General features: G+C 43.4%; 1 protein-coding gene and 1 pseudogene across 3 annotated transcripts in view; both read right to left on the bottom strand.

Annotated features, from left to right (window-relative positions):
* The window catches only part of PPP2R3A (protein phosphatase 2 regulatory subunit B''alpha), a 1,213,285-nt gene that overhangs the window by 1,102,281 nt on the left and 83,795 nt on the right, over positions 1–27,209 (bottom strand). The gene's annotated exons all lie outside the window — the stretch shown is intronic.
* Positions 13,970–16,452, bottom strand: LOC147683434 (eukaryotic translation initiation factor 6 pseudogene; annotated as a pseudogene). The gene has a single exon (XR_015300940.1). The product of XR_015300940.1 is annotated as a eukaryotic translation initiation factor 6 pseudogene (transcript).

Here is a 27,209-nt window from a genome sequence, read left to right as displayed (position 1 = left end):
GAAGCTCCACTCTGAAGCTCTACTCTGAAGCTCCACTCTGCACTCTGAAGCTCTACTCTGAAGCTCCACTCTGCACTCTGAAGCTCCACTCTGAAGCTCTACTCTGAAGCTCCACTCTGCACTCTGAAGCTCCACTCTGAAGCTCTACTCTGAAGCTCCACTCTGCACTCTGAAGCTCTACTCTGAAGCTCCACTCTGCACTCTGAAGCTCCACTCTGCACTCTGAAGCTCCACTCTGCACTCTGAAGCTCCACTCTGAAGCTCCACCCTGCACTCTGAAGCTCCACTCTGAAGCTCCACTCTGAAGCTCCACTCTGCACTCTGAAGCTCCACTCTGAAGCTCCACTCTGAAGCTCCACTCTGAAGCTCCACTCTGAAGCTCCACTCTGAAGCTCCACTCTGAAGCTCCACTCTGCACTCTGAAGCTCCACTCTGAAGCTCCACTCTGAAGCTCCACTCTGAAGCTCCACTCTGAAGCTCCACTCTGAAGCTCTACTCTGCACTCTGAAGCTCCACTCTGCACTCTGAAGCTCCACTCTGAAGCTCCACTCTGCACTCTGTAGCTCCACTCTGAAGCTCCACTCTGAAGCTCCACTCTGAAGCTCCACTCTGAAGCTCCACTCTGAAGCTCCACTCTGAAGCTCGACTCTGAAGCTCCACTCTGCACTCTGAAACTCCACTCTGCACTCTGAAACTCCACTCTGCACTCTGAAACTCCACTCTGCACTCTGAAGCTCCACTCTGAAGCTCCACTCTGAAGCTCCACTCTGAAGCTCCACTCTGAAGCTCCACTCTGCACTCTGAACGGTCAGACTCCAAAAATCGGCCCTAATCACAATAGTATTATTTCACCTGCGTGAATATAAGTCTTTGAAATTCTGGCCAGTGGTAATACACACAAGTAATATAAAATTGTTGTTCCAAAGAGCATTAAATGGAAATAAAACAAGTACCAGACCCATTGACGCCTGCACCTTAAAAGCGAAACTGACTGAAGCAAGCGCCCGGGCCACGTTGAAAAAAAAAGCCACACACATTAGATGCAGTCAAGGCGCGCTGACGAGGTCAGAAGGCACTCCACATGAACAACCACCAGACACATTGTTTCATTTCACTTTGAAAGTGCAAGTCAAAGTGAAACTGACTAAAGGAAGCACACGGCCCATTAGATGCAGTCAAGGCGCGCTCACGAGGTCAAATCTCCAAAGGAGAAGCTCGTGACAGCCTGACTACAGCAGAAAAAGCTCGTAACAGTCTGATGTCCACAATATTCCCAGAAAAGTGGCAACATAAGTTGTCTCGCATAGACAGCAAAAGCTTTGCTTTTGCTTTCGTCTAGGCGAGACCTAAAAAGGCCGGTTCAGATCCTGCACTACCATCGAGCTATCGGCCCATTTAACTGTTGCCAGCTCTGGCGAAGGTGTGTGAAAAGGTGGCCTTCAAACAACTGGACAGCTTCATTGAGTCCTCTCACGCCCTACATCCTGCTCAGTCAGGATTCAGGATTCAGCTACTGTGGGTTTGGTGTGTACAGGTAACAGGGCGCTCAAAACAGTGCGGGCAAAGTGTGGTGATGGATGAAGATAGTGTAGGACGGTGCAGACAGTATAGAGGAAAACCCTATAACCTCTAACTAGTGTTACAGCAAAAATGCTAAGACACTATGGACCGTAAAGACAAGAACTGTGCACACGTCAAATAAACAGTTGTCAACTTTTTTTACAGGAAAAAAGAAGATGCAGTTGTTGGTTTTGAATGAAGCTTTATAAGGTTCTCTTTATAGAGTATAGACGCCAGCCGACACGTGTTTCATCAAACAGGACAGTGCCTGTGATTCATCAGGGCTGTAATGGCGTTGCGGGGTAATCGACTGTTTTGGTGGCGTAGTGCAGCGGGAATAGTCTTGGTCCCGGTGTCCTTGGTCTCGGCCAGGTAGTGCTTTGGCGGGGGCAGTCGGGTACAACTGACCTCCGGAATCGCGTGAGCGTGGAAGCGGGTCGCTTCTACGGTCCGTTGCTGCTCAACGGACCGTAACAGCAACGGACCGTAGAAGTGACCCGCTTCCACGCTCACGCGATTCCGGAGGTCAGTTGTACCCGACTGCCCCCGCCAAAGCACTACCCGGCCGAGACCAAGGACACCGGGACCAAGACTATTCCCGCTGCACTACGCCACCAAAACAGTCGATTACCCCGCAACGCCATTACAGCCCTGATGAATCACAGGCACTGTCCTGTTTGATGAAACACGTGTCGGCTGGCGTCTATACTCTATAAAGAGAACCTTATAAAGCTTCATTCAAAACCAACAACTGCATCTTCTTTTTTCCTGTAAAAAAAGTTGACACAACTGTTTATTTGACGTGTGCACAGTTCTTGTCTTTACAGTCAGGATTCAGAGCTGCCTACAGTACCGAGACAGCTTTAGTTGAGGTTTCGGAGGCTGTGCGTGAGTGCCTGGACGGAGGTGGCAGAGCGGTCCTGATTTTATTGGACCTCTCTGCCGCCTTCGATACGGTCCCACATGCCTTACTGATTGCCAGACTGCGTGCCGTTGGCATCTCTGGGTTGGCCCTTGACTGGCTGTCATCATTCCTGAGTGATAGAACTCAACAGGTCTGGATGCCCCCCTATTCGTCGGCCCCGAAGAGATTGTCAACTGGAGTCCCGCAGGGTTCTACGTTAAGCCCTTTACTGTTTAACGTTTATATGACCCCTCTACTTTATCTGGCGGAACATCTGGGAGCCAAGATAATAGCCTATGCTGATGACACTCAGCTGCTATTCACATGGCCTAAGGGTGTGTCCGATCCATCAGCAGTCCAGCATTGTCTGTCGGAAGTTTTCAGGTGGCTTGCACAAGTCCAACTTAAGTGCAACGAAGATAAGTCCGAGGTCTTATTCTTCGGCTCTTTCCCTGACAATTTCAAGGACCAGATTTGGCCCCCGGACCTGCCCTGTCCCAGCGCGACGGGAGGCCCAGCCAAGAACCTGGGGGTCTGGTTCGGCCAGGATCTAAAGTTTGCGGATCACATAAAAAAACTGACCGGCATTTGCTTTGGCACCTTGCGTGCCCTGAGGAAATTTTTTCCTCTTCTGCCTAGGGCAGCCAAGGAGTCTGTCCTTCGAGCTCTGATCTTATCCCGGCTCGACTACGCCAATGCCTTATTTAGTGGTCTACCTGCGTACATGGTTCACCGCCTGCAGGTGATACAAAACGCTGCAGTACGTCTGCTTTTCTCTCTCCCAAGGAGGTCAAGCGTGCATAGCCACTTACGCAGTCTGCACTGGCTACCAGTACCACATCGAATTCTGTTTAAAATTCTTGTGTTGGCATTCAGAGCAGTTCATGGCCAGGGACCAACATATCTGCAGAAAAGGTTTTCATTCTACACTCCCAACCGTGCCCTTCGATCGGCCAATCTATGTTTACTAACCACCCCTAAATTCAAATATGCACGTCTGGGAGGTCAATCCATTTCAGTTAAAGCAGCCTCTGCCTGGAATGCTCTCCCCCTTTCCCTCAGAGCCTCGCCAACCATTTCTGTGTTTAAGAAAGATCTCAAGACCCACTTGTTCAATGCCCCTCTCTTGTAGTTCATCCAGGCTTTGCTCCAGCACTTATGTTCTCAATTCACTCACCGCGCCAGGATACCCCGTGGTAACAGAGCGCGCTATAAAAGTTTTAATAAACATAAACATAAACATAAACATAAACATATTCTCGTTGATGCATCATGCAGATAGAAGTACCAGACCTACAGACCCCACCGTAGAAATATTCGACGGATTGCCCAAACAGAAACCTTGTTATTGAACTTGCAACTCCATATGCAGTATAATCAACTTCTTACTACACGGAACCCCTCTCTTTGGCAAACGCGGCAGACCACTGGTGCAGAATCACACCATAATCAATCGTTCTTCGGAATATCGTGATCCGAGTTTCCAAAGACATCGAACCCCACAGAACAAGGTTCACTTGGAAATTTCATGGCTTCCTGATGAAGGCCCTCAGCCGAAACAAGCGTAGTTGTTACCTTTAGCCATGTTTTAAGATTGAAATGATCAGTTTGTTTAGCACCCCCAATATAGTCTCCAGACAATGAAATGTTATGAAATGTACTAAAAACTGAAATGAGTAAAACTGTACAGTATTGTGTATATGTAGATTGACCATCACATGTACAGAGGAGACACACAAAAAATTTTTTGCTTTTTAACCATAAAGAAACCTTTCAATAAAATAAAATATATATTTTTGTACCATGCACGTTTTTCAAAAATAGTCATTACTGTCTGATGTCAGTTCATGTCCACTAGCTAAAATTGTTCCTAATTACTTGTTTTTTCAACCGATTTGTGTATCCCGAATTAGGAACTCTAGTCGGGGGTACCCCCTCCTTTTTTGCATACATGGACCTTCCAGACTCACATCACATTTATTGGAAACCAACTGGAACATGATTTGAGCTCTGTTCAGATATGGAATATATTGTAGGCCCCATAACTTAGTACATTTGCCCAAAGTTTGTACATAGAGATTGAAAAGCAACAGGCTTACAGGTAATCCATGGGGCACGCAACATTTAAGTGAATGAGAAGGGAGGGGGTGGTAGACACCTGGTTTGTTCTCCCCAAATGAAAGAAAGAAACACAGACAAGGTAGAACCAGATTCCTTATTCCTAAATCTTCCAGCCTGCTCAGTACAACCCAACGAACCACAGCGTTGAATGCTGTGAACAGAACATGCCGCCTCAAGGCTCTGGTTGGCCAGCACTTCCAGGCGGAGTGACAGCGTGGGGTGCTGAAGAAGGAAGCACGCCAGGCAGAGTATACAAAATATTCTATCGATTTAGAGATTTGTTTGGAACTTAAACGGTAGAATGGTAAGAGTTTCCTAATGAGGGTTTCAGTGGAGGAGTTTGAGCCTCAGCCTATGCTGCCTGCATTGAACCTGTGTACCATCTCTCTACGTGTATAAAGAAACCATCTGAATGCGCCATCATGTGTATCCTGCATTAACATCTATAATGTGCTGATGTACAGTAGTCACTGGGGTTTCCAATAACTTGTCCAAGAACAGAAGATTAGTCATTGGGTGTTAGCTGATATCAGACCGATTCAGACCAGGTCTCTCGAACACTAAAGCGATCACTGTAAGGCCAAGTTCAAAGGTTATTGTATCCGTAACAAACAACTAATGATAAGCAACTCAATGAACGGGCAGAAAGTGCTGGCTAGTAAAAGTATTTAGGAGAGCATTAACCCTGTCTGTTCTGGATCAAACTAAAGCTCTTGTGATATATCGACTGCAAGCATTGGGTCAGCATCACTATGTCTACATTGATCACTTCCGAGCTAGCCATGTCAATACTTGGCAAAAGAGGTTCTGTGAGGCCGACAACACCAAGTCATTGGCTGGAAAGATAAGTCAAATTATTCTGCCCCAGAAAATTATTGAAAAACAGGGCCAAATTTGAAGGATTGATGCTAAATCGATTGTGGATTGGAAATGCGCGTGAAAGTTGAAAACGCTTCTCCATTAGCTAGAAGTGACCCTTAGTTTCCTGGAAAAATAAAGAACTTTGACCGCATGGATTTCATCATTAGATTTAATTTGCCTCTATAGGCTACAAATATAAGTGCATGTATTTAGCTCACCGGCATCGTTCTAATAGTTTTCTCTGTTGTACACAATATATCAGTATTATATAACCCTGGATAATACACTTCCTATGTATGTTATATTCAATTAACAAAGGAAGTAAAGAAGAGTTGGGAGGGGAGTGGGATGGTAGATTGGCAGCTGAAAATATGATGTGTGATCAGAGGTCAGAAATGTACATAGTATTTTGTGACTCAGAAATCAACAGTTGGGAATGCCACCGCTGGGTGTTGTACGTAGTCGACCTGTCACCACCTCTTTCTTTCCTAATGAAGATTGGAGATTTAGGATACAATGGGCGCCTGGGAATACCTCAACAAAATACCACGGTGTTTGCTTTTTCCCACATGAAGAAATTCCCAGTCTTCAGAGTTTCTCACTGGAGCCAAGTATGCCACCTTATATTGTAATTTGCACACAGGCCTTTGCAGATTTTTCCCTTATTTAGTTCACTTTTCCTTCAGTATATTGTACCAGAGTTTCACTGTCGAAATGCGCCCACACAAAATATCAGAAGTGTGGTTCTTATGTCTTGCCTACTAGACAGCGCATGTGCTGTCCATTGTAAGACGTCTAGTTGCCTTTCAGTGGCCTCAGAGTCAACCCAGTGCTTACCATTAGTTGGCTTCATTATCACTCTCATTCGATTGATTCTTATTTGTCAGCTTGTGTGTGTTTTTCCGCTGCTTATTGATTTTACTCCTTCCTTGGAGCATGGCACATTACTTGTGTCCTTCTACTGGTCACTTTCCAAGCACTACTTATTTTTTTTAAGCACTCCAAAAGAGTGCATGTGTTTTTCAGCCTTCGCCCTCAACCACTTATCTCCCTCCGCTGCTCTACATGTTCCTCTCTCTAGTGCTTCTTCCCGCCACTCCAAGTTGCTCTCTCTCACTTGTCTGCTTTCTCCCACCTACACACTCTGTGTTACCTCCACCCTCCACCTACTTCCCACGTGTTTTCTTTCTTTTTTTGCTACAGATCCAACTTAGATTGGCATCTAAAAAAATAACAACATAATTTTGTAGGTGCACGCTTGTCTGGTGTGCTCACCTACAAAATGACGCGGCCAGCTGCGTCAATGTTTCTTTTCCCTTTAGCCATACTGCACCGCATCTGGCATGCTGTGCAGCTTGACTACAAACCAGGCAAGACTTATTAGCTTTGCCAATGCTAGTTAATATTTCCAACTATGAGTTTCCACAAGAATGAAGATGATCTTTGAACTTGTAGCGAGGAACAATATTTTTAGAGCACAGGGACTGTGATCGTTCATTGCACATTGCCTCTATGGAGCACGTTGCACATTTGACATTATAACACGACCTTAAAGAGTATTAACCGTGGAGTTATTAAATAGGGTAGCAGTATATCTATCTATCTATCTATCTATCTATATATATATATATATATAAAAACTCCAACACTTCTCACCATCGGCAGAAGAACAAAGGACACAGCAGGGATTACAAACGGCAGTTTATTTGGAGATTTCGTCATTCAGCAGACCGGTTTCAGCAACAGCCTTCATCAGTGCCAGCAGTCCAAATAATGCGTTCTCTCACTCAAACTTCTGTTATTATGGCCCCACCTTCCCAGTGGAATGAGGCTCACCTGCGCTGGATTCTTCTCCACGCTGCGCCAATAACGAGGACTACCAGTCCCACAATGCAGCGTGTGGATGTCCAGTGCATGTGGGAGAACGATGATTTTGTCACTAGCCTTTTGTCCCTTTCTCTCAACCATACACCTCACAGGCACCTGGATTGGGGGCGCAGAATCCAGTGACAGCGTCCCGTTAAGCCTTCTTAACCCGCTGTACTGCAGCAGCTTCCTGGTGCTTTGAAGGTTAAATGGTGGGTCACAAGTAATTCCGATACCTCGGTTAACTTCACAATAATGTTCCCATGTTCTTGTGACCGCTTTTCACTGAGAGGGTCCTTTTTATATATATATATATATATCTATATATATATATATCTATATCTCTATATATATATATATATATATTTTACGGCACTCAGGTTCCACCAGCCTCCGCTCCACTCGAACACGGGTGCCTCTCTCGCACGGTGGAATGCGAAATGTATTGGCAAAACGCAAAAACCCAAAACTCCCGGGTTTAGAGAAATGAGAGCACTCAGAGCCAATACGGCGTAGGTCAGCCTAGTCTTTTATTCATCAAAGACCTCCTCGATAGTCAGTTAACAAACGCGTTTCGGCGTTGCCGCCTTCGTCAGTGTAACTGACATTGTTTGCAAATTACATTTAAATCAAGAAACACTGCGATCGTCCTTACAGGCCTTGCATGAAGTGCAAGGCCTGTAAGAATTCCCAGAAAGTCAAGGAGTACTACATTCCTGGTCAAAAGAGGAAAGGCAGAATAACCAAATTGGTGAACTGTAATTCTGACTATACAGTCTATTGTCTAACATGTCCCTGTAGGAAGAGGTATGTAGGGAGCACGGTGAAACAAACCAAACTCAGGGTCCTAGAACATATGAGGGCCATTACATCGAAGGACCCCAACTACCCAGTAGCCCGCCATTTTGAACAGGAACATGATAGCAATAGCAATCTATTGACCTATTTCATCCTAGATCAGTTGGTCAGAACAGAAAGAGGGGGCAATTGGGTAAAAAAGTTGAGGACACTAGAATCAAGATTTATTATCCAGCTGCAGACCAAAACCCCAGGAGGGATGAATAATGAAGAAGAGATGTGGACTCACATCTGAACATCCCTCTCATATTTCCTTTCCTCTTTTCTCAGAACCAGTAGTGTAGATTTGTATATAGCTTTCCTTTAAGCAGAGAAGACTGACAAGTTACCTTTAATGTTCCGTATATTATTTTAATTGTTTTGATAAATGTACAATGCAGTTATGAATCAGGTGATTAGATTTAGTAATCGAAGAATTGATTAGCCCATTCAGGGCTGAAATGTAAGCAATGTCAATGCCCATCCAGGGCTAAATTGTATATAATTTAACTGCAATGTATTTGTGGTAACGTTAATCATGTGAACGTATGCGACTTTCACTCAAAATTATAAGTGAAACCCGCATTTGTAGGTACTTTCGGCGCATCTACCATCTAAACTTATGGTTTAAAAGCGAGAATGAGTATTGAAGTTAATTTCTCTTTTCATTTTTCAATGGATGTGATAAATGAATTATTTAATTTGGGCGTTCTCGCATCTTGTATATATGTATATATGTAATATAGTGGATTGCATATTGAAAGATGGCTGCCGCGAAAATAATGAATGCATTGCTTTAAGTACCCTCGTTTATGTTAATGCATATGGAGTTAGTCACGTGATCAATGACGATCGCAGTGTTTCTTGATTTAAATGTAATTTGCAAACAATGTCAGTTACACTGACGAAGGCGGCAACGCCGAAACGCGTTTGTTAACTGACTATCGAGGAGGTCTTTGATGAATAAAAGACTAGGCTGACCTACGCCGTATTGGCTCTGAGTGCTCTCATTTCTCTAAACCCGGGAGTTTTGGGTTTTTGCGTTTTGCCAATATATATATATATATATATATATATATCCATGTGAAGGCGATTCTTCCGAGGTACTGGGACCCGTGAAGGTTGGCGCATATTCCGGCGAAGCAGTCCGGTAATATCCAATTATCCACGCAAGTTTAGATGCTCAATGAGCTCTCAGGAAGTAAGGACAGAGACCACTAATAAGGATTGCAGGTTTATTCACACAACGCGTTTCAGCAACACAGCCTTGTTCACGTGTAAACGTGCACCACAAAAGCCAGCATTGATAACGTTTTCGATCTGCACACAGTTCATAAACAACGAAAGAGGACTAGCGCGACTGGAGTTCGTCGGCCATCTTAAAGTGGTGAAATTAAACCAAACACTAGTACCAGTACCCGGACCTGCTAGCAAGCTAGTATATTGTATACTAACATAACAACAGTGCAATAAATATTGAATATAGTCAGTATCTCCAATAACAATATTCCAATTTCTTCTTAAAGCCTTTTTGAGTTCCTTACTTTGGTTGTTGTAGTCGACAATCAGACGTGTCACATTCTCCTTATTGTCTGATTCATGTCTCATTCCATCACTTTTACTATCTACTGGCAAAAGGAGGTCTGCTCTTCTTTTTAAATTCATCCTTTTCCGTGCCGTTGCGATTACTTCTGCAGGGTAACCTCGTTCCTGGAATCGCTTACTTAATCCATCAATTTCTTTCTCAAGATCATCCAATTCTGAGCAATTCCTTTTGGCTCGCAGCATTTGTCCATACGGAATGCTCCATTTCAGTTCAAGTGGATGCCCACTGTTTGCGTGAAGCAAGCTGTTACAAGACGTAGGTTTTCTATGTATTTTTGTACACAAGGTTCCTTCTTTAACAAAAACTTCAACGTCTAGAAAGATCAAATTAGTTGCACTGATTGAGGACGTAAAGTGGAGGTTAAGATCATTTCTCTCCAGTGAGTCAATGAATATTTGGAGATCATTGCTGTTTCCGTCCCAGATTATAAATAGATCGTCTATAAAACGACACCTGAGTTTAATTCTTGATTTATGTTTTTTCTCCTCTTCCATCACTCCAGTCTCCCACATGGCCATCAGGAGGTTTGTATATGTGGGCGCAAATGATGTCCCCATCGCGGTACCTTGCTTCTGCAGGTACAAGCTCCCCAGAAACAAGAATGCATTGTGTGTTAAACAATAAGTAAGCATTTCTATCAACATTGCTGAATGCTCCAAATAGCTGATAGATCTTACTTCCAAAGCTTTTTTAATGGCCTTGATCCCATCCTCATGGCGTATTGACGTATAGAGTGATGTTACATCTATACTAGCCATTAAATAATTTGCTTTCCATTTAATTCCTGAGATTTTGTTAAGGAAATCCATTGTGTCCCTTAGGAACGACGGTAGTGTGGTTACATAGTTCATTAGGAATATATTGATAAATCTAGATGTTGTTTCAAGCAATGATCCTATTGAGCTCACAATTGGTCTCCCGGGGGTTTCACAAGTGCTTTGTGCACTTTCGGTAGAAAGTAGTTTGTGGCTGTGATGGGATTGTCCGTCTTTAAGTAGGAATACTCGTCAAAGTCAATCAGACCTTTGTCTTTCCATGCCAACATAAGAGAGTGATATTCTTCCTTCCATTTTTCCAGTGGATTGCTCTTCATTGGCTCGTAATGATCTCGATTTTCCAACTCTCTGTATGCTTCCGCAATATAGTCGGTTGTATTCTGTACGACAATGTTTCCAGCCTTATCAGATGACTTTATTATAATTGTGGAATCATTCTTTAACTCTGATATTGTTCGATACTCCTCAGGCGATAGATTGTTCTTGTTGCCTGTATCCTTTTTCAGGTTGGACGATTTCCCTGAGATTTTCGCTATTTCTTCTATCATTACTTCATGAAAAAGATCGACTTTATTCCTAGGCGGGAGTTGTGGACAGAATCTAGATTGTCTTTTCAAGCCACTTTCTCCACCCATATTCGTAGGTGTGCAAAATTCAATGTCAGTTAGAAATTAGCTTGTGGTTTCTTCTTGACTTGATGATGGTGTTTCTTTTATTGATGCCAGTGTTATTATCGCAGATAGATCCCTTTGTACTGTGGGAGATACCTCCTCCATGCGTGTTGTGATCGCAGATTTTTTGGTCTTTCTCTCAGCAAAATATTTTCTTAGTTTTACTTTACGGCAGAATTTGTACATGTCAATTCTTATATTGGGTATATCACTGTTCTAATTTGGGCAGTAAGATAGTCCTTTATTCAATAGCTTCAATTGTATATCTGATAATTTTTTATCTGACAGATTGATTACAATATTATCAGATATTGTCGATTTCTTTATCGCTATCTTTGCTTTCCTTTGCCTCTCTTTTGCTTTGTTGCGTCTTCCGCCCCTTCTGATTGTGCTTTTGTTGATGGTTTCGTCAGAGGTTTTGACTGCCCTCTTCCCCAAGTGTTGACTCTTCCTCTTCCTCTCTGCTGCGTGACCATCTGGGCCAACTGCATCTCCCCGCGAAAATCCAGTGGCATACTGGATATCTCTTCATCATTAGAGCTGATCTCAGAGCTGTCCACAACATCTGTGTCTACTGTTCCCGCACTTTTATCCATTACCACATGGCTTCTTAGAGTGTCGTATTTACGGGCGAATGTGTAAATTTGCCCGTTCGCATAGTCCAGCCTGTCTCTGGTGAATTTATTGACTTTGCGTTTCTCCACCTCTAGTTCATGTTTTGCCACTTTCTTCTCCATATTTTCTATGGATTCCTTTTTCTCCTCAGTTGCAGGTATGTCTGCCAGTTCTAATTCCAGTGCCTCAATCACACTTATTATCTTTTCCAATTTCCGTTCTGCGTGTATGATAAGGGTTCTCATCAACTTGAAAGAACACTCATTGGTGTCTGTTTGCCATAGTTTAATCAGGTCTGGGTCCAAATCATTAAGGGTGGGCATAATGAGTATCCTCAGGCCCCGGGGGACCCTCTTGTACTCTATATATTTTTCCAAAGTTGTTTTTTCCCACCATTTGTTCACTTCCATGATTTTCTGTTGTTGTAATTCCCTTAATATGGTTAGCACTGTTCTGGTGTCTCTCAGCTCCCCCTGTTTTCTTTTTAGCATTTGTACTTGTCACAGGGGTGCTGTCGTCGGTGAGCAGTTCACTCGCCCTTATCCTTTTCGATGTTGCGTTAATTTTGCTTGGTGTGTTATCTGTGGATATTGATGATGGGCTTGTCGGATTCCTGCTCCTCAGGTTTATCGGACTCCCCCTTTGATGTCCTGCTGCTCCTCAAAAGCACTCCGTGCTCTTTCGGTTCAAGAAATGCTGTGCTGCCCCTTTAAGAATTGGCTCGGTTCAGTTCCTCCCTGGATACTTCTCTGGTGTTTCTCATGGGTTTTTACTTGCGCTGCAGTGTGCTTAGCTGATTATGGACCTTAAGCGTGGGATCTAGTTGCAGTGTTCCGTTACGATAATGTTCACTTTTCTTCAATAACCGCTACACCCTCACGCTCCGGCTACTCTCCCCAAGCGGCTCGGTTGCAGGCGGGGTCAACGGCCCCACTTCACTCGCACACCGCATCCGCAGCGTTCATGAGCGATGCAGTAAATGCCCACCCCTCAGCCCACGCACTCACCGCTGGGTCTTCACCGTTTGGTCCTTCCGCGATTATTTCCTCAACGCTGACACTCCAGCGTCTTCCACCACGGGAAATCAGATATTACAGCAGAGGTGTCGGTCGCACTTTCACTTATATATATATATATATATATATATATATATATATATATATTCTAAATTGTTAGCCAATATTGAAGACACACTCGGCAAAGGATGCAAGGATGTTTCATCAGAAACTTTACTTTCAAACCGGCATTACAAACAAACAAATAAACAAACATACAAACACACACATGCGCTAAGTTTAATCATTGTGAAGCATTACCATAGTAAAGCCAAATGCGCTGGGTGTGGGGTGCAAACAAAAACAATTGTTGAATGAATCAATTACAAAGTTGTCATCAGTCAGAGTGAAAACGTGCAGCAAACCCTCGGATGCAGCTACTGGTTGCGTAGTGACGAGAAACCATTACCACTGGCAGCTAGCTAAAAACAATGGCCCCTGTGCACTATTCATAGACTCTCAATTACCCTCTAAGATATAATCACAAGACATATTCAACGACATCACTGATAACCCCATCAAAGCAACAATGCAGGCCAAGTCCTATGTGCACAATGCCTCCCACAAAGTTTGCACAGCACATGATCAAACATTATGCCCAGGGTGTGCTACATACAGGCTAATCTCCAGTTTGCATAGTGTCTAAGGGTACAGCTTGGCAACCCTGTGCATTTATCATATAGTTAATGGTTGTAGGCTATAGTGCAACGCCCTGCATAAGCGTAGATAATAGTCACACAATCCAACAGAAACGGCTTCATATGGATTCCCAACATGGCTATGGAACAAGTCTCCACTCTGGGCCAAAATTAAAAACAAGAATTGGCAAGGCCAATCGATTTCTTCTATGCGAGACCAATTGGTGCTGTCAATGCTTTTCAAAGATGTTGCAGAGCAGCATGGGCTGCTGTGCAACATGGCTCAAAGTAAATGAACACAAAGCAATATGCTGCAGAAAGTGCTGACCACGTCACAGCTCTTTTTTTATTTACTTTAACCAGGCTGCACAGCAGCCCGCGCTGCTGTGAAACCTCTTAAACAATATCGCCGAAGTCAAATATCTCTGAATTAGCCATTTGTCTTTGCTAATGTTTTTTTTTTTTTTTTTTTTTTTTTTTTTGCAATCACATTTTATTCAATAGCATTTTTTACGCACAGACGTATACATCATTGGGCAGTACATGATCTCAGTCTTTCTGGTTGCGATATACGATACATTATAATTGTTCCACATAAGACAAACTGTTGTTTCAAAGTGTAAGACAGCAGCTTAAGTTGCTACTGCAACAACTGGGTTTGGGTACACATGTGTGACCAGAGGATGTATGAGGAGATGAAAGGGCTGTATTGGAAGTTTTTCAGTGTGCGTACTCAAACAGAGGAGAAACATCTGTCACTGCATGCCCCTGGGAACCGTTTCTGGCTAGAACCTTCTGGTGTGAAGAACCCCATGGCATTGGCCACTCCTTAAAAGATATAGTCCTGATGGAATAGTTCGGAGTAACAGGAAGATGTACTACAGCAATGGACAGAACAAAAAACTCCCTAGCAGATAATTTATGTGACATGAAGTGCCCCTCGGTCATTAATAATGCTGACTTCCGTAACATTAGGTCACGCTGTTTGTACATTGAACAGTGCTCCAATTTAACTCTATTAGCTTAATGAATGTTTTACTCATTGGAGGAGAGAGAAAATCATAATCTTGAACAGTGGCTCACAGAACCAGCTCAAGATAGAGATTCAATGACAACGTAGGGATATATTCCTACATAACAGATGTTAGCAACATAAGAAAGCTTTGGGTAAGCTTTTTCAAAAGGAAGACCCTATTTAGTACAACTCCCTCTCAACAGAGATCAGAGGCCATGTTGACTAGTAGAAAAGATGGAAAATAGTAAACAACAAGAACAGGCTTACCCACTTCCACCACTGGGCCAAGCAAAGGCAGGCTCAAGACTGTTAATGCTACTCTGCATACACCAGTGCATACTGATGCCAGAATTATGTACAGCTCAAATACCATTAGCTTTCTTTGGATCCAATTAGTAACGTGCAAGTGCATAGTCTCCCTTGAAAGTTGAAGATCACATTAAGAAGGTCCAAAACAGGGCAATATCGCCAATATATTTCACATGGAGAACAAGACTTCCCAACCTCCTCCCCATTTACCCTATTCTTGCTCCCACCCCCAAAACAGTTTTTGGGCCATTGGCTGGGAGCTGAAAAACAACATGAGGGTAGTATGCAGGATCACAAGCTGGGGAATGTGTCACTTTTTGCTTCTTCTTTACAAACAGCGGAAAAGCAAGTATGTTACAGTGCCCAAAGGCATGAGATAACCGAGACTTGCAGTCTGATTAAATATGGGTCGTAATTTACAAGCATCAGCACAGGATGATCTAACATGAGTTTTCCATTTGTAGGTTAGGATGTGGGCAAGCACTATTAATCCATTCCTCACACACTTTAATATGTGCCGTATTTACTGCTGAGACACTATGCTAGCTCTTAACAGGCAAAGAAACGTTTTATAGACTGCAAAGGCAATAAAGTCGAACAGGTTTCCACTGAATTTGGGAGTCTGCTTTTCTGCATGTTACAATAACCAAAAGCACAGCATTTATTCTTTAAAAAATATATATATAACCATAGAAGTGCATTTAACGGTGAAGATAGCCTAGTTGAAGCGGCAGTCTTGAAGAATATCAATACAAGATTCTGAAGAACATACATCTCGCAGAGAATATGTCCAAATAAAGTTGTACGATGTCTTCCTATGTTAAACTATCAATCAGGGAATCCCTCATACTGGTGGCAATAGTACTCGGCTGAGCATCATTTAGTTTAAAGACGCTCTCAATGACTGAAAGCTCTGTGCTGGTTGTGTCCAGTCCACAAAAGGCACACCAATCGTTAACAACCATCCCTGCAGCAATCACCTCACTGCCACGATTTACTGTTCCAGCAACAAGTGGAACTTGTAAAAGTGAAGAAAGTTCATCTTGGTCTTCAATGGAGGTTTTTGGATGCACCAGTCCACCCTGGTTGCTGAAGGCACAATAACTTCCCACTAGCACCTGTTCAGCCACAGACTGTCTGAAGACTTCTACTTTTAGAACATCGGATAAAATGTCTTCAGTCTCCCTGTCAAGATCTGGGTGAACAAGAGCTACGTAGTCATTGCATGCTATGACATTTCCCAAGGCGGACAGCCTTTCCTCCACTCTCTGAATCTTGACTGAATCAGGCAGACTGTTTCTCATGTGCTGCAATTCCTGATCTGTTGTATTATTTGGGACCAATAATCCATGACTGTTCCCAACACACATTCGGCCAATGATTCTGCAGCCTGCAATAGATGCATGAACAACGGGTATGGTCTCAGAAAGTTCACCTTCAAAGACACTGTAGAAGTTCTCGGAGCCACCAATGGCAACAAGACAGTAGGTGTTGGTGAGTTTAGCAAAGCAGCCGATCTCATTGTTGTTCTCAAAGGAGGCACGGACTGCCATGATTTGGATGCAAGAGAGACGGGTTGTCTGTAAAATCAGCCTAATGTCCGTTGTCGGCCGCAAAACTCTTCTGCTAATGTTTTTTAAAGATGTTGAAGCATGACACCTACGGGATGTTTGAGGCCACACCTATCTCATTTTTGAATTGTTAGAAAGCCTGTGTGTCATAAACATGTCCGGAGATATAGTAGTATGGATAGTGTATTAAAGGATAATTCCCGCTTATTGAGCAGATTTGCTCTAGTTTTTGACAATTGTTGGCTTTTTGTTCAGCTGCAGTTCAATTGGGGAGCACGCAATCAAGTGAATGCCCTTTATCTTCTCATTTTCTTGGACCTTTTCCTTTAATTGAAATTTAAGGTCTGCCAGTTTTCACGATACTACCAGCTCTTCCTACATAACAGAGAAGTCTGCACAGAGGGAATGTATCCTCCCTGTGTAAATGCCCAATTATTTGTTCTCATTGATGAAAACATTTTACCTGGAGAATAAACCCTTTCCCAAACACCCCCACTAAATGTCGGGTGGATCCACCCACCTTCTCATCCTGAAGTGGTGTTACATCTCCAACCATTTCCCGGCTGGAAAGACGCCCATTTAAGTTTGTGAAAGCCCATAGACAACCAATTGATGTTATTTTAATTTACAAACTTCCAAGGCAAACTGTGCTTTGGAACACCAATTTAACAACCCCTTAGTGATATTTACTACTGTAGATTTCCCTGCACTTGGGGCAAAGAAATTCACACTTGTAAATGCCTTTAGGCCAACCAGGGATCCCTTTGTAACATACAGAAAAACCTAAAATGTGATCATAAGCTTAAGCATAAAACCAAAGTTACCTTTGTGAATAGGGCACAGGACGTTTACAACCAAACATTCTTGATTCTCAAAGCATTTTGAGGGGTTCTGGTCTTCAGTAGCAGGATATACTTCATATCTTACATCGCCAGCAACAGCTTTCTTTCCTGCAGCAGAGTTCTATTTCTATTATTTTCTGTCATTGTTTCTATGAATACCTATTTCATCATTCTCCCGCCAAAACCCTTTAATCTTTATCTTTAACTACAAGTCTTTTCTTCGGCTTTAAAATTCCATTTGAACTGAATGCGTAACAGTATCGTCTGAGCCCAGTGCTCCCACCTGTTACAAGTAATGCTGATTTATGTGCAGGGATATCATGTGGCTGTAAATAATGTTCACGGCCACATCTCACACACATAAATCGAGCTATTACAAGACAGTTCTCTCGGAATGGGGAATAACTGTGCTGAGCCTTGGTTTCTAAGTGAAATTCTGTATGAAATTCCCAATTCCGTGGGATCTAAAGCTCCTATTTTGTTCATGGGGTGGATCGAGAAGGTTGATTGAGGTGGGATAGAGGGAAGGGAAGGCTGTAGCCTGTTGGCGGGCGCATTAAGTGCTCTCGCTATCCTTAGAAGAGGGTCAGGAGGCAGTGGGGAAATAGGGTGGCCCACATTTGCAGCAATATCCAAGTGCGATGTTACCAGCTGGTAAAGTGAGGCCCGGTGTTCCAGCACCAAGAACAAGGCGTGCAGCCGTCATGATTTAATATTTAAAAAACCCGATTTGGGCGAGCTGCGCAGCTCATCCCTCGAGTGGTGCATGTGGCCCCATTGCAAAAGTGAAAGCGCTCATAGCATGCTGCAAATGCAAAACATATTTACAACAAGGGGTGGTGAGGGACAGAGTCTCTGAATTATGCAGAAAGCTCTCACCCAGTCAAGAGATCAGGGCTAGATCCAACACCGTTTTTTAGCTCACTGCACCATCCCAGTTTCAGAACCTGGCTGTATGCAAATTAGTCTGTTCCTGTCCCAGTGCATGATGGGAACAGGGCAAACCAAACTACAAAAGCCAATTCTTACACTGGGAAGGAAACAAGCTCCCGGGGACCGGTTTCTGGCATTACAGCCGTCTTCGGCCCGGTTTGCTTGAATCCTGATGGTGCAATGAGCAAGGGTCTCACATCTGAGAATACCCTTCCACGCTTAGGGTGGACAAAAATATTTACAACAAGGGGTGGTGAGGGACAGAGTCTCTGAATTAAGCAGAAAGCTCTCACCCAGTCAAGAGATCAGGGCTAGATCCAACACCGTTTTTTAGCTCACTGCAAAACAAGCATTTACAATGCAATGGTTTCGCCTTTTGAGAAGTTTGAGCTATTGGAATTGTAAATAACAAAATTTTTATTTATGTGTTGGTTTTGAAAATAAATAAATAAATGGCATTGTCATTTACAATGGCAATAGCTTAATCTCTCGCAAGCGCAAGACCGATAGCATTTGCAATGCAGTAGCTCTCGTATTTACGCGACTTTGAGCTAATGATATTGCAGATAACAATGCGTTTTATTTATGTTTCAAAAACCAAAACATAAATAAAAGGTCTCTCACACTGCTGTCTCTCACACACTGCTGGTAATGGGGACACTGACCCTCCATCTCTGGGATTCCAGCAATCCACCAGAGCTGTCAGTTACCTCAATATTAATTTACAGGTACCCGTAAATTAGAATGTGTGTCCACCGCTCGATTACCTATGGGTATTCACATACTTAATACATGTGTGCGCATGGACACGCGTAACTACGGGGCTGGAGCACAGAAGCACTCACCGAGGCAGGAGGCATGACGTGCTGGGCCTGTGATCGATCACCTCGACCCTGGATTTCTATCGATCCTGGTTTACCGCTTCCTACCCACCCTCTGGGGTATTGGGGGTGCCTGTGACGTTTTGATTTGTGTCCCTGTAAACCGGACTATCGATCACACGTGTGCATGGTGTGAACATACAGGCCTGTAGACAGGAGGGTGGCGACAGTGAAGACGGACAAAGAGCCAGGTGAAGACGGACAGGCGCAGGTGTGGGGCGGATACACACAGTAAACCGAGAAGAGCTGAGACTGGCAGAGAAAGAAAGGGCAGCACAAACAGATGGACGGAAAGGGACACAGACTGAAAGGGAGGAGCAGGGGGGTGGGAAAGAGAGGACGAGGGCCGGGTGGGGCCAGCGCTAGTTTGAAGGGCCACAAAGGTCACATCTATGCACCAATATAGAAACTATAGAACGAGACCCGCACTTGCGGCTGTGTCGCGAGGACAGAAAGAATGCCTTGGCCAACAGGTGCACGTAAACTATGCCAGTGACCCGAAATGTATGGCTGGGCTGTAGGGTGTGCTGGGGGCCGCAGTCCCGGCCTCACGCCATATGGGCGGTTATCACAGCTTGTTGTGTTGTGCTCCTGTTCTTGTTTTTGGTGCATTTTCACAAACCGCGTGTAAAGACACTTCACTGCACTGGGCTGTATTTTACTGCTCAGTATTTTCAGTGACTTCCCGTACCTAGTGAGTGTTCCGCCTCAGTGTGTCTTCGGTACCGAGGATGTATCGTGCTGTACTCTGTGTAACCTGCTGTCTATCTTCCGTGCGGCCCCCTAGGGCACAGGTTCTGTTTCACATACTGCGTGTTCGCTGTCGCACTCCCAAGCACAGCGCTCCTCTGCAGTGTGATGCGTTGTTCTCAGTTTTCCTACGAGTTGTGGTATTCCAGTGTGTCCCGCTTTGCGCGGTTTTGCTGGTTTGAAATGAGACTGTTGAACTCTGTGGGTGGCTGTGTCTTCGGGTGCTGTGTCTTCGGGTGCTTGTCCCTGTGAGGGCTGTATCTTCGGATTACTGTCTGGCATTGAACGGGCCTCCGTTCTCAGACACAGGGACTGCTGTGTGTGATGATGATGAAACGAAGGGTCTGTGTATACTACAGACGTGTGTCCATGTGCGCAGCTTCTTTAGTACAAATCTTTTAAGACATGACAGGGGTGTCTCCTGAAGTACTCGGAAGCCCCACCTATCACGAGGGTCCCCATATTTCGTAATGTTGGTGTAAAGCGCCTCGGGCCAGTTTCAAGCAGATCACAAGGCCTCTTCAAAGGGATCTGTATTGGCAAGTAGCCATGTACGAGAAATTACTCGGGCGTTCGGTGTGTGTGTTTGTGTGTGTGTGGGTGTTTTTTGCCGAGAGGGCCATGTCTTCTTACCAAGTTCTTCTCTGAGGGTTGGGAGGAATGGGGCAAACAGCCACAGACCCGTTGGAGGGGAGTGGGGTGCGTGAGTAGAGAAACACCCACTCAAAAGCCCCAAGGGGCACTCATGCCCTCACAACATTTAGGAATTGTGAAGACTCCGAGCCTCCTAAAATCACCTTAAATTTGACCCCATGTTATGCAAAATCCGTCTGTTTTTAGAAGAAATTAATTGTGCGCGGAGGTCATCGCAGCCAGGCGTTTCCTTGTATTAAAAAAAACCCTTTTTGTTCACACGTACAGTGAACTCTGCTATTTCACAGCGCCGTGTTAGAACTTTAGTGAAACATGTCATTTCCTTTTCGTAGTGTTGGGAGAGACTAACGGCAGAGAAGGAAACGCAGGTTTCGAGTCCGTTTTAAAATTGTTGAACCGATTACGGTTTATCGTACCTTCTAAAACCAGCGTGAAAATCAGCCAGACTTGAAAAATAGCGTTTCTAAAAAAATAAAAAGAATACCAGGCGTGTTAAAGGTGCCTGGTCGCCCTCCTTGCCGCTATGAAATTACTTTGCAATTGACAATTAATCTGTTGCAATTATACATTGTATCCCATAGGCAAAAACATTAATTTATTATATATATTATATATATATATATATATATATATATATATATATATATATATATATATATAAAACCTACTGGCGGTCGCCAGTAGGTAGTTATAGTTAGGATCTACTTTCCATAGGAAATCAACAACATTCTATTGGGAATAACTTTGGCGCCGGTGGACGAATCTTCGCGAATTTTTCAAAGTTCGTGGCCCGCTCCTTCCCTGAAAATGTGGAGAGGATTCGTCAAGCGGGGGCCGAGATAAAAGGGGGGTCCCAAAACGTGTTTTCCCCATGTTAATTTCCATAGGGCGGTCGAACTCACTTTTAGCCCGAACGGCTGAATGGATTTCCACCAAACTTGGCAAAATTGTAGGGACTGGTACCCCGATGTGCCTTTGCTATGTCTCAAGATATATGCTCCAGTGGGTTTTACGAAAATGTACTTTGAAAAAATATATATTGGGCTACATTGGGCTATATATATGTTAGAGCCCAAATGTAGCCCAAATGTAGCCCAATGTAGCCCAATGTAGCCCAATTTAGCCCAATGTAGCCCAAAGATGGCCACCAGAGACAAAAAAAACCAAATGTAGCCTAAATATCAGCCAGATGTAGCCCAACAATTTGCTATTACAAAACCTATGAAATTCACTGAAAAAACCATAGGTTTCACACACGTTATAGTTAGGAATTAGCATTTAAAAAATCTTTGAAATTCACTGAAAAAACCATAGGTTTCACACACGTTATAGTTAGGAATTAGCATTTAAAAAACCTATTAAATTCACTGAAAAAACCATAGGTTTCACACCAGTTATAGTTAGCTGGAAATTTTACTGACATAAAACCATTGAAATTCCCAAGTTATAGTTAGTTGGACTCACTATAACTTGCGCGCCTGCAATGCACTGCTGATGACGTCACATATTACATCACTCATGACGTGGTCAGTGACATCACTGATGACATCACTGATGACACCATCCTTGTGACAGAGTGACAGACCTCCTTTCAGTGTAATGTAACCCTTGAAACATATATTCAAAAATAGAAACTAAAATTTTCAAAAAAATAGAGATACCCATACCAGTTTCAACAACCAATTCAGTAATACCACCATCTATATACACATCCACTCATTCACCAACAGTTCTATATAGTCACTCATACATATATTCACTCATCATATGTAGTGAAACATCTATACATCCTGTTACACACCTCTAGTCATCCAAAAGTTACTCACACACATAATCACACATGCAAATAAACTATTGATCATCCAAATATTTGCATATACAGCTATACACACACTACCACCTTACTTCTAAGGAAACTTACACATACTTACTCTCTTAAACAATCACTTATAGAAACACATACTTATTTAAACAGGAACTCTTACAATCTCTCACTCTCACATATACTCACTTATCACCTTGGCTGCTAGGTGTTTTCCCCCCCTGTGCTGGAAATTGCTCTTAGTATGTATTCATGACGAGCTCAGCTCGTCATCAGCACAGCTCAACTGTGCATCATGACGAGCTGAGCTCGTCATCAGCATCGAAAGGGTTAAATACATCAATACTCACATATACTAGATTAAAACATATGTAGTTACTCATTAAGACACTAGTGAGACAGTCATTCACTCACTAACACACACATATACACACTCATCCACCCATACAGTCCTGCACATATGCTGCCTTCAAAACACATACAAACAGTGAGTCAGTCATTGATGCATCTATGTGCTAAGTAATACCCCCACCAAACCATACAGACACTCATACTGATACTAAAAAATATAAAACAAAAAAGAATGAAAAAAACAGTGACACCATCCTTGTGACCGAGTGACAGACCTCCTTTCAGTGTAATGTAACCCTTGAAACACATATTCAAAAATAGAAACTAAAATATAAAACATATTGATTTTTCAGAAAGACACACATTCCCTGGATGGTGTCATCAGTGATGTCATGAGTGATGTCACTGACCATGTCATGAGTGATGTAATATGTGACGTCATCAGCAGTGCATTGCAGGCGCGCAAGTTGTAGTGAGTCCAACTAACTATAACGTGGGAATTTCAATGGTTTTATGTCAGGAAAATTTCCAGCTAACCATAACTGGTGTGAAACCTATGGTTTTTTCAGTGAATATATATATATATATATATATATATATATATATATATATATATATATATATATTAACAATTACATTTTATATTCATGTAGGCTTGAGAAGTCAGTAGAAAAGTAGTTCCTGCTGTTGTTGGACAGTTTGGAGCACAAATGTGTTTTTATCTGGGAGGCTCCTGCCCCCCCTCCTGCCCCGCCCCCCCCTCGCCCTCCCAACTTATATTCCACTTTAAAAAAATTCCGAGCAGAAGCATCATTGAAATAAATCGTATTTCAGAGAAAGCTGCGGAATGTCCAATCTCTTTAATACAATTGCCACTTTCAATTACATTAAAAGCTGATGCCCCATTTCCCCCTCGCCTCCCATAAGACACCGGTCACACCTAATGCCCCCCACCCTCCCCACGGGCACCTCCAAACTCAAGGCGCCAGGGTGTACTGTTTCTTTTAATGGCAGCGAAATGTATTTAAATGTATTCAGCGGAGGGACCCGTGTCGCTGCCAAACAGCAAATGAATCAATAAAAAGCGATTAATCAACTAAGGGGTGTTTTAAACTCTGCTCAGAAGGGGCTAAAAAGCAAATTAATGAGGGAAAATGCGTTAAGTATTTTAATATGCTCATATACAGTGTCTCAATAAGTGCGGGGTGGAGGGGGGGGGGGGGGCAAATCAGGCAACATCCTTCTCTTTCCGCCCCGTGACATTTACAAATACATATGTACGTATTTATTAATGGTGCATTTCTCCAAATCATTCCCAGACATCGCAATTGGATTTTTTTTCCGCTCCCGAGAAGGAATTATGATGAATAATCAGAATATATCCATTTCTGTCTTAGGTCCTTTCAGGCATCTTTCATTATTATAATGTTAGCGTGTCCGGGCCGGATGGGATTGGCATCGATGTCTTTTAAGCACACGCCGGGACGCCGAGCGCCTCAATGTTTCTGAATATGTCTGGGAGCGGGGAACGTCGTTAGCAAAAGTTCGCCCCCATTTGCCACTTTAAATTACATTAAAAGCTAATGTCCCATTTCCCCCTCGCCTCCCATAAGACACCGGTCACACCTAATGCCCCCCACCCTCCCCACGGGCACCTCCAAACTCAAGGCGCCAGGGTGTACTGTTTCTTTTAATGGGAGCGAAATGTATTTAAATGTATTCAGCGTAGGGACCCTTGTCGCTGCCAAACAGCAAATGAATCAATAAAAAGCGATTAATCAACTAAGGGGTGTTTTAAACTCTGCTCAAGAGGGGCTAAAAAGCAAATTAATGAGGGGAAATGCGTTAAGTATTTTAATATGCTCATATACAGTGTCTCAAGTGTGGGGTGAAGGGGGGGGGCAAATCAGGCAACATCCTTCTCTTTCCGCCTGTGACATTTACAAATACATATTTACGTATTTATTAATGTTGCATTTCTCCAAATCATTCCCAGACATCGCAATTGGATTTTTTTTCTGCTCCCGAGAAGGAATTATGATGAATAATCAGAATATATCCATTTCTGTCTTAGGTCCTTTCAGGCATCTTTCATTATTATAATGTTAGCGTGTCCGGGCCGGGTGGGATTGGTATCGATTTCTTTTAAGCACGCGCCGGGACGCCGAGCGCCTCGATGTTTCTGAATATGTCTGGGAGCGGGGAACGTCGTTAGCAAAAGTTTGCCCCCATTTTGCGGTGTGGACAAATGCCCTTGCCTTTCCTGGGTGACTTCGGATCGTTGCACTGACGGGGCAGAGGCCCCAACAATTTGTACCAAGCACCTACGGGCGCACAAACAGCGGGAGGGGGGGGCGGGAACGGACAGCGGGAGGGGGGGCGGGAACACGAACAGCGGGAGGGAGGGCAGGAACGGGCACACGGACAGCGGGAGGGGGGGCACCAATCTGGTCCAGCTTTGAAGGACAGATCTCTGTTCCAATGGCTAGCCTCCATTTATGGAGCTAGCCACGGGAACAGAGGGGCGGGACTACACTCACATACTCTAAACAAAAGATTTCGCCTGCGCGAAACCCTGCTTGCGCAGCTCTCGACAGGCGAAACCTAAAAAAGAGGCCACTTTTGCAAAGCTGAAGAAAAGAGTTCTCCCGAAGGGCTAATGCAAGTTGCAAAGTAAGGCCACAAGAAAAGGTCCAGTCCTGATGGGAGGGTACAAAAGAAGACAGGGAGGTACTAAGGAGGGACTAATAAGCCTATTAACAAATCAAAAGCCAACATTTACAAAGGACAGTCATAGCAGCCAATTGAAAAGATGGGCAGATATGAGCGGAGAGTGGGCAGAGCTTCAACCCTATCTGCATTCCTTTACCCTGTTACCTTTCACCCTCTACCTTCCACTCGCCATAATGTTCATAGGAACATCAAGGAACATAGTCTAAATAAATCCAAATGACAATCAAAATATTAAATACAATTAGAAATCCAATTGGCAAAAAATCATAAATCCAGTCAATCATTCAATAATGATAGCCATAAACCAATGTCTTGATTCACATTAGTTCACTGTTTATTCGACGTGCATTGTATGTAGTCGCAGAAGGCACGCCACAGATCACAACCTGGAATGCCTTTATAATTATGGGGAGCAGCCATAACTATGGTCAAAGGCCCTGGCCTGTGCATAATGCATACAGGACATGGTCGCAAGGCATCTATTCACTGCTCAGCATAACAGTAATGAGGAGGTCACTGGCACTGTTTAATGAATCCATTCAATGAACAAGGCACAAGTTGTTCCCCAAAAAGTATGTTGACAGGTTTTGTGCAGAATTGGAAATTGGGAAGGTATAGCAGGGTCTCACAACTTGTGTGTTGATACTCCAAGTCCTACAAGAATGTTACACACAATACTCAGTAAAAACAGCCAAACAGGTTTACAGCAAACTTTGCAGGAAGGGAACTCATGGTTCAACTTGAAGTTTCGTTTTGATTTGGTGTAAATCTATACAGCATAGGCTATTGCCGAATGCCATGCACCGTGCTCAGTTCTGCAGTCTGCGTGCAGAAGGTACTGGAAATAAGTAAAAGACCACGGAACGGCGAAAAGCAATATTGTGTACCCTGTGCATGCTTGACTCAACCACATGACATCATCAGTAGAATCACTGATGATGTAATTTGTGTCTATTAGGTAACAAACAGTTCAGTTGAGTTTCAAAACATGTATGCTCCATGTAAATATATATTTTTTTATATACAATAAAAAATTACAGAAATCAGAAATCATCTTAGTCACAGCTGACATTTATCCTTTCTTCATTTTTCTCTTTATTGTTTGATTCATAACACCTCAGCCACAGTAGACACAAGAAACAAAAAATAAGCATTTGCAATGCAATAGGACTCGCATTTATGCAAGACCTATTGCATTGCAAACAGGAGTGCGGGAAGGCGGGGGGGAGGGGGGTGAGAAGGAACGAACAACTGGAATGTGGGCGGAGGGGCGAGAAGGCACGGACTGCGGGAGTGGGAGAAAGCACAGGCAGTAAGAGAACCTCATTAAAGAAAATAGTGCTCACAATCTAAATAACACATACCGTGCAACACTCGAAGTAAAGGGGCCAGTAGCCATGGAAGAATACAAATGACGACATGGCCATCGTAAGGCGGGACTAACAAGACTATAAACCAATCAGAAGGAGCATTTAGGAAGGACAAAGACCCAAGCCAATGAAAAAGATGGACGGGGGAGTGGGCAGGGCTTCCCTTACGTAGTAAACTACCACAGATCAACCCCAGAGCAGCGCTTGCGTGCTGGCTCAGGGCTCGACCTAAACATGTGCAGCAGCAAGTGATTTGTTAAAAAAACATTAATAGTAACAACAAGGAAATGTCAAATGAAAGAAAGGGGAAGCTACATGGATTTAAACCAAAACCTTTGTCATTTGAAACACTTACACAATAACAATTCAACGTTAAAAAACCTATCTAGAAGTGGATATGTGTCTAGAGGCTTAAGCATTTTTAGTGCTCAGTCATCAGGATACCTGCAGGGATACTGCAAGAATAGG

The sequence above is a fragment of the Lissotriton vulgaris genome, chromosome 11, assembly GCF_964263255.1.
Source record: "Lissotriton vulgaris chromosome 11, aLisVul1.2, whole genome shotgun sequence".
Taxonomy (NCBI): domain Eukaryota; kingdom Metazoa; phylum Chordata; class Amphibia; order Caudata; family Salamandridae; genus Lissotriton; species Lissotriton vulgaris.
Note: the sequence above shows the minus strand (reverse complement) of the source record. Positions and strands in the feature narration are given on the sequence as shown.